At 35.2% G+C, this 9,115-nt stretch overlaps 1 pseudogene; it reads right to left on the reverse strand.

Annotated features, from left to right (window-relative positions):
* Nucleotides 1–1,313: 1,313 nt before the first annotated feature.
* Nucleotides 1,314–1,946, reverse strand: LOC102857129 (annotated as a pseudogene).
* Between the last annotated feature and the right edge of the window lie 7,169 nt (nucleotides 1,947–9,115).

Genomic DNA, 9,115 nt, shown 5'->3' on the forward strand with positions numbered 1-9,115 from the left:
TGCCAAACTTTTTTTAAATGTATCAAAATAAATTTATTGAAAGTATTCAAAGAACAATGTCAATGTTTAGCTGCCTTCAAGATAGCCTTTGGCACTCATAACAGACTCTAGTTTTCTACCCAACTTCAAACATTCTATTTCAAGTACCATATGAGTTCAAACGCTGTTTCAGTGTTAAATGATACAACAATACTGATGAACTGTAGACTTCAAAACAATACTATTGCATACAGTAAACATTTTAATATTACATAGTATTAAAAATGTAAAACTAGCCATTCGTTTGTTGATGGGCACTTAGGTTGTTTCCAACTCCTTGCTATTGTGAACAAAGCTGCAATAAACATGGGTGTGCATATATCTGCTTGGATGTCAGCTGTGGTCTCTTCAGGGTATATTCCCAGTAGTGGAATTGCTGGGTCAAATGGTATCTCTATTTGCAACTTTTTGAGAAAGCGCCATACTGCTTTCCACAGGGGTTGCACCATTTTACACTCCCACCAACAGTGAATCAGGGTTCCAGTTTCTCCACAACCTCGCCAGCATTTGTTGCTTGATGTTCTGTTAAATTTTGCTATTTTGACTGGGGTGAGATAATATCTCATAGTTGTTTTAATTTGCATCTCTCTTAGGGCTAGGGATTTTGAGCATTTCTTCATGTGCTTGTTAGCCATCTGAATGTCGTCTTCAGTGAAGTGCCTGTTCATATCCTGTGCCCATTTTTCTATTGGATTATTTACCTTTATCATGTTGTGGTGCTCAAGTATTTCATAAATTCTGGATATAAGTACCTTATCTGATATGTTATTACCGAATACTTTTTCCCAGTCAGTGGCTTCCCTTTTTACCCTATTGGAGAAGTTTTTGGATGTGCATAGGGATTTGAGTCTTAGAAGATAAAAAAAAAATGTAAAACTAGAACCACTATGTGGGAACAGGATATGAATTAAGGAAAGACAAACTGTCAGCTAGCTAAGGCAACAAAATCCCAAATCTATTGATTTTCAATGCTTCTAGACTGATAGCATTACAGTTACATCTTTCATCTCTTATTCCCACTTCTCCTGTGTGCAACACCAGAACACAATTCCTCCCTGTGTTCTATATGAAGTGACGGAAGCCATCCTTTTAAGAGTTTCTCCTAGACTGTTTCTGTTACTAACTAAACTTTTACCAAAATTAATAAGTGATGTTTTCTTAACACCCAAGCTGAATTCAAGGTCAGTCTTGGTTTTCAGGCAGGTCACAACCTTTCTCCTTTGGGGGAAAAAAAGAAATATCCTCCAGTTATGGGCTCCTTTTTTTTTTTCAACTCATGTAGCATGGGGTTCTGTGGCTTTTTACATAAGTCTTGGTAGAAGTCAGACTCCAAGAATTGGGGATAAGAGTTGTTCTCCATCAGTCTGTAAATCCTTTTCTGACCCATTGTAAAACAATCATTTGTAGCCATCTTTATATTTTGAGCAATTAGAGTTTTGGTTTGAAAGTCTATGTTTATCTCTTTTGGAGTCTCTTTTTCAATGAAGTCAGTATATATATATTTCCATGCATTTGCGGACAGCTTTTGGGGAGATTTTCTTTTTTTGAAGTCTTCACAGGCCACCCAGAATTCAGTATTTTCTACACAGAACTCAGATTTTAGAAAAGCACTGAATGCAGTAAGACAATATTTCCTGGCGAGCAGTTCATCAAATGCTTCTGACCACAGCTGTGCTTCCTCAGGAGATGGCCTGATAAAAGTTTGCTGTTTGCTTTTCTTGTCAGTTTTGGGTTCCCTAGGAGTGGAGGAATTTTGTAAGAAATAGCTCAAAGGGGCCTTCCAATTTTTTTAAGAGGGTCCGCTTCATCTTCTCCCACTTCTCTTCGCTCTTGGGGCCATTGCCTGCTCTCTTGTCCACTGGCCCACAGACGTACTGGACAGCCAGGAACATGGCACTTTGAATCATCGCCTTTCAGATCTTGCAGCTGCTGTTTTCTATCCTGTTTCCAACCTTGTTTTCTCAGACACACCTATCCCCATTACCCCAGTCCCTGATTCAATCCATCTCATAGAGGGTCTTCTCCTCTTGAGATGTCCCTCCACCTCTCAAGCATGATCTCCCTCTCCAAATACTGGCCCTTCCTTGCAACATGTCCAGAGTATGTCAGACAAAGCTTCAGAATCCTTACCTCTAAGGAGCAGCCTGATTTAACCCTTTCCAGGGCAAACCTGTTCATTTTAAAACTGTGATCCATGTATAGATTGGAAGATTGTACAATTAAGCAATCAAATATAATCTTTCAACAATTGCACCATCAGAGCATATTTCACATAAAAGTTATGGCCTAGGAAACCCTATGAGAAGCAATTCTACTTCACTATATGGGGGTGTTGTAAGTTGGAAATTTTTTTGATGACACACAATAACAATTTTATGCACTCCCCTAGAACATTCAGAGATCTCATAATATCTCATTCTCTCTAATGTTTGTGGTTACAAGGCTCCATATAATGGACTTCAAACCTAGTCTTAGATAGGCTTTCACAAAACCAAGCCATATCTTCTGCCTACCTATTATCAGATCCAGGCAAGAAAGATATATTAAAATTTTTAGTGGTGAGAAAGAGAACCATTAAAATTCAGTATTTTCCCAGATTCTCCAGCTCCTTTTTTTCTTTACAGAAACTAACATTTGTGAAAACATCTGAACTTTTTTTACACTTAACTTGCTGCTGTGAACTTTTTGTTGTTGTTGTTTAAAGTGATAATTATTATACATTTTGCACCCTTATTACTCATAAGCGAGCATTATAACATGTTTGCTTGATGTTAATGTACCTAACATCCAAGTTTCAGATCTTTTTATAGAAAACTTTTTAATTGTGATTTTAACAAAAGTTTACAGAAAAGTTAGATTTTCATTCATTCCTTACACATTTTACTCCCTACTAGTTCATTTCTTTTTTAAATATTTGTTTATTGTTGTACAATTGTCTCCTTTCATACTCTACCCCCAGTCCTCTTTGCAACGTAGCTCTTTTTATGGGTTATTGTCATATGAATAATGCCTAATTGTATATTCCTTTTAAACAGTTCTTTCCTTCATCTATTCCATTGCAGCATTATTTGTTCCCTCTTGTCTTAGTTTCCTTTCAGCCTCCACGTAAATTCTGTTTTATGACAGTGGTGTTATGCAATATTTGTCCTTTTGTAACTGAAATATTTCACTTAGCATAATGTTCTCAAGGGTCACACATTTTACTGTACTGTTGTATAGTATTTTATTTGTTCCTTATTTTTCAGTGCTGTGTAGTATTTCATTGTGTGAATATACCATAGTTTTTCTGTTTATTCATTTTTTTGATGGACACTTGGATTACTTCCATCTCTTTTACAATTGTGAATAATTCAGCAATAAACATGGGTGTGCATATATATATTTGGGTGGCAGATCTCGTTTCTTTAGGGTATATTCCCAGTAATAGAATTACTGGGTCAAATGTGATTTCTAATTCTAACAATTTGAGAAAGCGTCATACTTCCTTCCATAATAGTTTCACCATTTTTCACTCCCATCAGCAGTGAATAAGGGTTCCAGTCTCACCACAATCTTGCCAACTTTGTTGCTTTCTGCTCTGCTGAACTTTACTGTTGTTACTGGGATAAAATGATACCACATAGTTGTTTTTATTTGTATATCTGTAAATTGTTATACAGAATTAATGCTGGTTACCTTAAAATCAGTCACTTTAATTTTTTATTGATCAATAATCATTATCTATCTAGTTTACACTCAAATAGAATGATTCACTAGAGTGTTCAACCCTTTCTAATTTAGATATAGCCATAGAGCTATAGCTACTTGATTTCATCCAAGAAGATAATACCTCTCAAAAGAACACTTCTCAAAATAGGAAAATAATAATAATACACTGCAAAAAAATAAATTGAACACCAGTTCTAAAAAGCCTTTGGAAATAGTTTTACTTTGAGTGGGCTTGAAACTAAGAGAACAGATAATAAACTCTTCAACTGTCAGAAAAGGGTTATTTTCTACTTATCGAGTATAGATTTCCACCACTATCTGAAAAAAAAAAAGTGCTTTGAAATGTTTCGCCAACCAAAACTGTACAAAGAAAATAAACAAAAATCATTATCATTCATCAATTATCAGTAATTTCTGAAAAGTTTTAAAAACTCTCATACTGCAAAAAGAGTCTGTAAAATAATAACACATATGACCCAAGGTATCATTAACATGAAATATTCACATATACAAATACAAAGCTATTGTGATGGGAAGCAAGGAAGGAGCTTGAACTCCAGAGTGGAGCTGTCCACACAGAAACGTATTGTAGTTTATGTACATGAGGTAAAGTTCACTAAGCTATTAATGTCTTATCATTCTCGGTCTTAAGAGATTAAAACTTAGAATAATAAACAGACATTTTTTTCTCCTTGGAAAATTATTCTGGAGGGAAAACTATACCAGAAATATAACTTTGAACATGCAATCCTTAAAAAATTCTATTAAAATGCTGACAATCTAAAAAATGTGGAATATTTTAGGAAGGAAACACTTCATGCCCAGAGGATGCCAAAATACTGAAATATATGCCTCTCACTTTAGCACTGTTGAACACTCTTTGTTTATGGTATTAACTGCAGATGCTGTGAAATACCCACTTTATTTAGGCGAGGTCAGATTTCCTGCAAAAATGGTTTATGGTTTCACTTGTATGGTAGTGAACATGCCCAAGCCCAAGCTTACAGCTAATTGCTACAACATGTACATTTAAAACAGAGTTTCCATTTTATTTCTAAGTAAGAACTTCACAAGTTACCAGCAGCTAATGTGTATAAAACATATAATATATAAAATAACAGTAGCTGAAAAGCAGAAGTGCTCCCTGATGATTTGAAGCATATAGGCAGAAAAAAGAAAATAATCTTTATTATTTTGGATGATGAGTACATTCTTTTATTTATTCTTCCCTTATGTATCAGTAAAAAATATTTGTCAAAAAATTTAGAACATGTTATTGTTGTTGCTATTTGCCATTGAGTTGGTCGGTCATGACTCATAGCAACATATGAACAGTATTTCTGAACTTACCCTATTTGAGCCAATCTTACCATCTCTAACAGACTATACTGGTTGTAAAGTGCTAATACAGAAGTGAACTTTTGTAGCATTTAAGGTGTTTTCTACTGTTTCATTTTCTTTACATATTTTAACTCAATAAATCCTCCTAACAGAATTCTTAAATAAAAACTGTGTTTACCTGTCATTTGCCCAATATAACACAACTGACAGTGGAATTAGGCTTTAGAATCAGCTGTATACTCCAGAATCAGTGTTTATTTTTTCCCCTTAAGGGCTTTCATGTTTTATTATAGTCACACTTTTGTCTCAGTGTGTGTAACTGTAAAAAAAAAGGAAAAATAAGCTAAGACTAATGAAACACATTTAAGGTACATGTTATAAGTTTCACATAAGTACAATTAAGAATTCTGCGATTTCCATTCTTCTCAATGTTAGTTGTACCTTTTTATGGTCTACTAAGTCAAATGCCTTTTCATAGTGAAAAAAGCCCAAGTAGACATACATCCATTATTCTATGCTTTCCTTGAAGATTCATCTTATGTCTGCAGTGACATCTCTGGTGCCAAAGCCTCTTCTAAATCCAGCTTAAGCTGCTGGAAGTTCTCTTTCAATGTACTGTTCTAGCTGGTTTTGGATGTTCTTCAGTAATGGTTTCCTTGAAAGCAATATTGCTTGTCTTGTTCCATAAGTTCCACATATGTTTATATCTTCTTTCCTGGGAATAGGAAAATATGAATCTCCTACAGTCACCTGGCCAGTTAGCTCTCTTCAAAATTTTCTGGCACAGACTGATGAGCATAACAGGGCTACATCTATTAGTTGCTGTTGTTAAGTGTCATCAAGTCAAAAGGTAACCCACAGAAACTCTATGAACAAATAATCTGAACTCTGTCCTGTCATGTGCATTTCTCATCATCTCTGACATACATGATATGAACCCAATGCTCTTGTTAAAGATCTTCCTTTCCCTAGCTGACCCTCCACTCTTCTAAGCAAGATGCCTCTCTAAGACTTCTTTCTTTGTGCTTTTGACAGTCTATGGGATATTCAGTAGTCTTTTCTAGCACCAAGTTCAAAGGCATCAATTCTCTGAATTCTTTGTCTAGTTTCCGAGTATTTTCAGTTTTTTAAAATTTTTATTTTAATTAAAGTTTACAGAGACTTTGGATTTCCATTAATTTATTGTTGTACACTCTCCTCCCCACCCACTCTTCCCCCAAGTTCGCTTTTCTCTTTGGGAAGTAAAAGAAATAAAAAAAAATTCTTTCATTGTTATACAATCTCTCCACCCACCCAGTCCACTCCACTATGCAACTTGCATTCTGGACTCTTTTCATGACAATAATATCTAGTCTTATATCCTCCTAAACAGTTCTCTCCCTCATCTATTTTAATGCAGTATACGTTACTTAACCCCTCTTACTTTCCCCCCAACTCAGATGTCAGACCCAGTTTACAGCGGTGGCACTATGCATTATTTGTCCTTCCGTGACTCAGGATAATGTCCTCCAGGGTCACCCATTTTGTATAATATTTCATGTGTTCCTTTTTCATTGTGGCTTTGTTCATTGTCCAAAGTTGCATTGAAAGTGTCAATAGATGTCCTATGTTTCCTGGAGCCATATTATTTTCTGATGTCCTCAAGACAACTTGAATTTCTTCCTTCTTTATCATAAGTTACTTCTTGAAATATTTCTGTGTTGACCAATTATTTTGATACAATACTGTGGCTTTCATCCATCTTCTTTTGATGTTCCCAATATCATTCAAGATTTTCTCCATAACATCTTTCTGTATTCCAACATGAGGCTCAGATTTATTTTTCTGTTTGAAAGAATTGAAAAGCTGAAAGGCTTAAGAAATTCCAAATGACTTGGAGTTGCTTCCTTTTAATTTTCCAACTCTAGCTCTTGAAACATTCCATTATAATCTTTGTTTTATATTCTTGATCTCCTTTTGAGATCTTCTATCCCTCTCTTTATTTCAGCATCCATTCTCTTCGATTTGGCTCCTTGAAGCTACAGTATAATTTAGAGATTCACCTCTGATATCTATTTTGCTTTGAAACTTATATTTGAACCAAAAAGTTTTCCCTTGAACACAATTTTCTTTGCTGAAAAGGAGGAAGACCTGAAGAGCTTGTTACAAATGACCAAGGATAACAGTCTTCAATATGCACTTCATCTCAAAATCAAGAAGACAAATACAATTTCTCTATTGGACCAATAAGCAATATCATGATAGATGAAGAAAAGATTGAATTTATCATTGATTTCATCTTACTTGGATCCACAGTCAATACCCTTGGTACCAGGAGTCAGGGGATAAGGAGACATATTGCATTGGGAAAGTCTGTTATCAAGGATCCAACGCTTTGAAGAATAATGATGTCAGTTAAAGCTCAAGATGCAATTGATTTAGGCCATCATCTTTCCAACCACCTGCTATGCATCAGAGAGCAGGACAATGAATAAAAATGAGGGAAGAATTGATGCCATTAAGTTGTGGTGTTGGATGAAAGTACTGAATATTGATAGAAACTCAACAGAACAAACAGATATGTCTTAGAGCAAGTGAAACTACCATGCTCCTTAGAGTCAAGGATAGTGAAGCTTCATCTTACATGTGGCTATTCCTTGGAAAGGGACATCATACTTGGCAAAGGTAGAGAGTCAACAAAAAGAAGAAAACCTTCAATGACATGGATTTACACAAAATCTACAATAATGAGCTCAAGTTTGTCAGAGATCATGAGGATTGCACAGGATAAGACTGAGCTCAGATCTGTTGTCTACAGCGTGGCTATGAGTTGTACTTGATGACACCTAACAACAACTACAGTAACCACAACAAAACACAAATTTGTGTGACCCAGTGAGTATGGAATTGTACTCCCAACCCAAAGGTGCCTCCTTTCCAACAGTTTGAATCCATCAGGGTCTCCAGGGGTTAAAGATAACAGACTCTGCCTGTGCAATTTATGGCTTCTGAAAACCTTCTAAAGGGTCCATTATGAGTTGGTTCTGTCTTGGAGGCAATGCATTACTTGAATTTGAATGAAACATTTATTTATTGTTTGACATTTCAATCATTATTAAAAATGGTAAGTTTTCTTACTTGCCTTAAGTTGATTCTCACAGAGTAAACTCTCTAATATATTTTCCAAGGCTGAAGAGTTTTATAAGAACAAATCTTCAAGTTTTTTTCCCTTTGGAGCAATTGGTAAACTTAAATCTCTGACCTGTCTATCAACAGCTGAGTTTAACCATTGTGATAGCAAGGTTCTAACAATACTTATTAAGAATATATTACATGCCAGGTCTGAGACTAAGCTTATTATTACATGTATTTTACCATTGCATGTATCTTACTTTCCTTTGAAACTGATTTTCAAGATTTTGGTTTTGGCTTGTTGTTTTGTTTTGTTTTTCTTTTTATGAATAATGACAGAAAGCAGCAGACTAGGGAGCACAGAGGAGAAGAATGGTATAAAAAAAGAATTGCAGACTTTAGTTTAGGTCTAGAAGGAATAGGTCCTCCCAGTCCAAGTTAAAGATTTTGGGTTTATTCCAAGAATAACTAGAAGATATTTAAAGGATTTAAAAAGAAGATTGATATTAAATCTGGACTTTAAACTCACTCTGCTGTGTAAAGAACGGATACAGTTAAGTAAGATTAGTTGTGTAGGCATCAATGAAGAAACTATTTCAGAAACTCACATGAAAGAGAACAGTGCCCTATATGAGGAAGGAGATTTTACACTAGGAAAGGAGATTTTCCAAGATGGATTCAAGAACTATCTGGGACTAAAACTCATTGGTTTTTTGTCAATTCCAAATTCTTATTGTTGCATCCAGTTTTTGAAGCAGTAGATCTTAAAAACAGGTAATTATCAATAATTTTTCCCAAGAAAGTACTGGCATATTTGAACTGCCAGAAACTTCAAATTTAGATTAGCTTACTATTGCAGAATTACTGTTAGAAGCTATCGACTCAATTATGGCTCATAGCCACGCTAGGAACAAAA

The sequence above is a fragment of the Elephantulus edwardii genome, unplaced genomic scaffold, assembly GCF_000299155.1.
Source record: "Elephantulus edwardii isolate Elephantulus edwardi_28Jun2011 unplaced genomic scaffold, EleEdw1.0 scaffold00364, whole genome shotgun sequence".
NCBI lineage: Eukaryota > Metazoa > Chordata > Mammalia > Macroscelidea > Macroscelididae > Elephantulus > Elephantulus edwardii.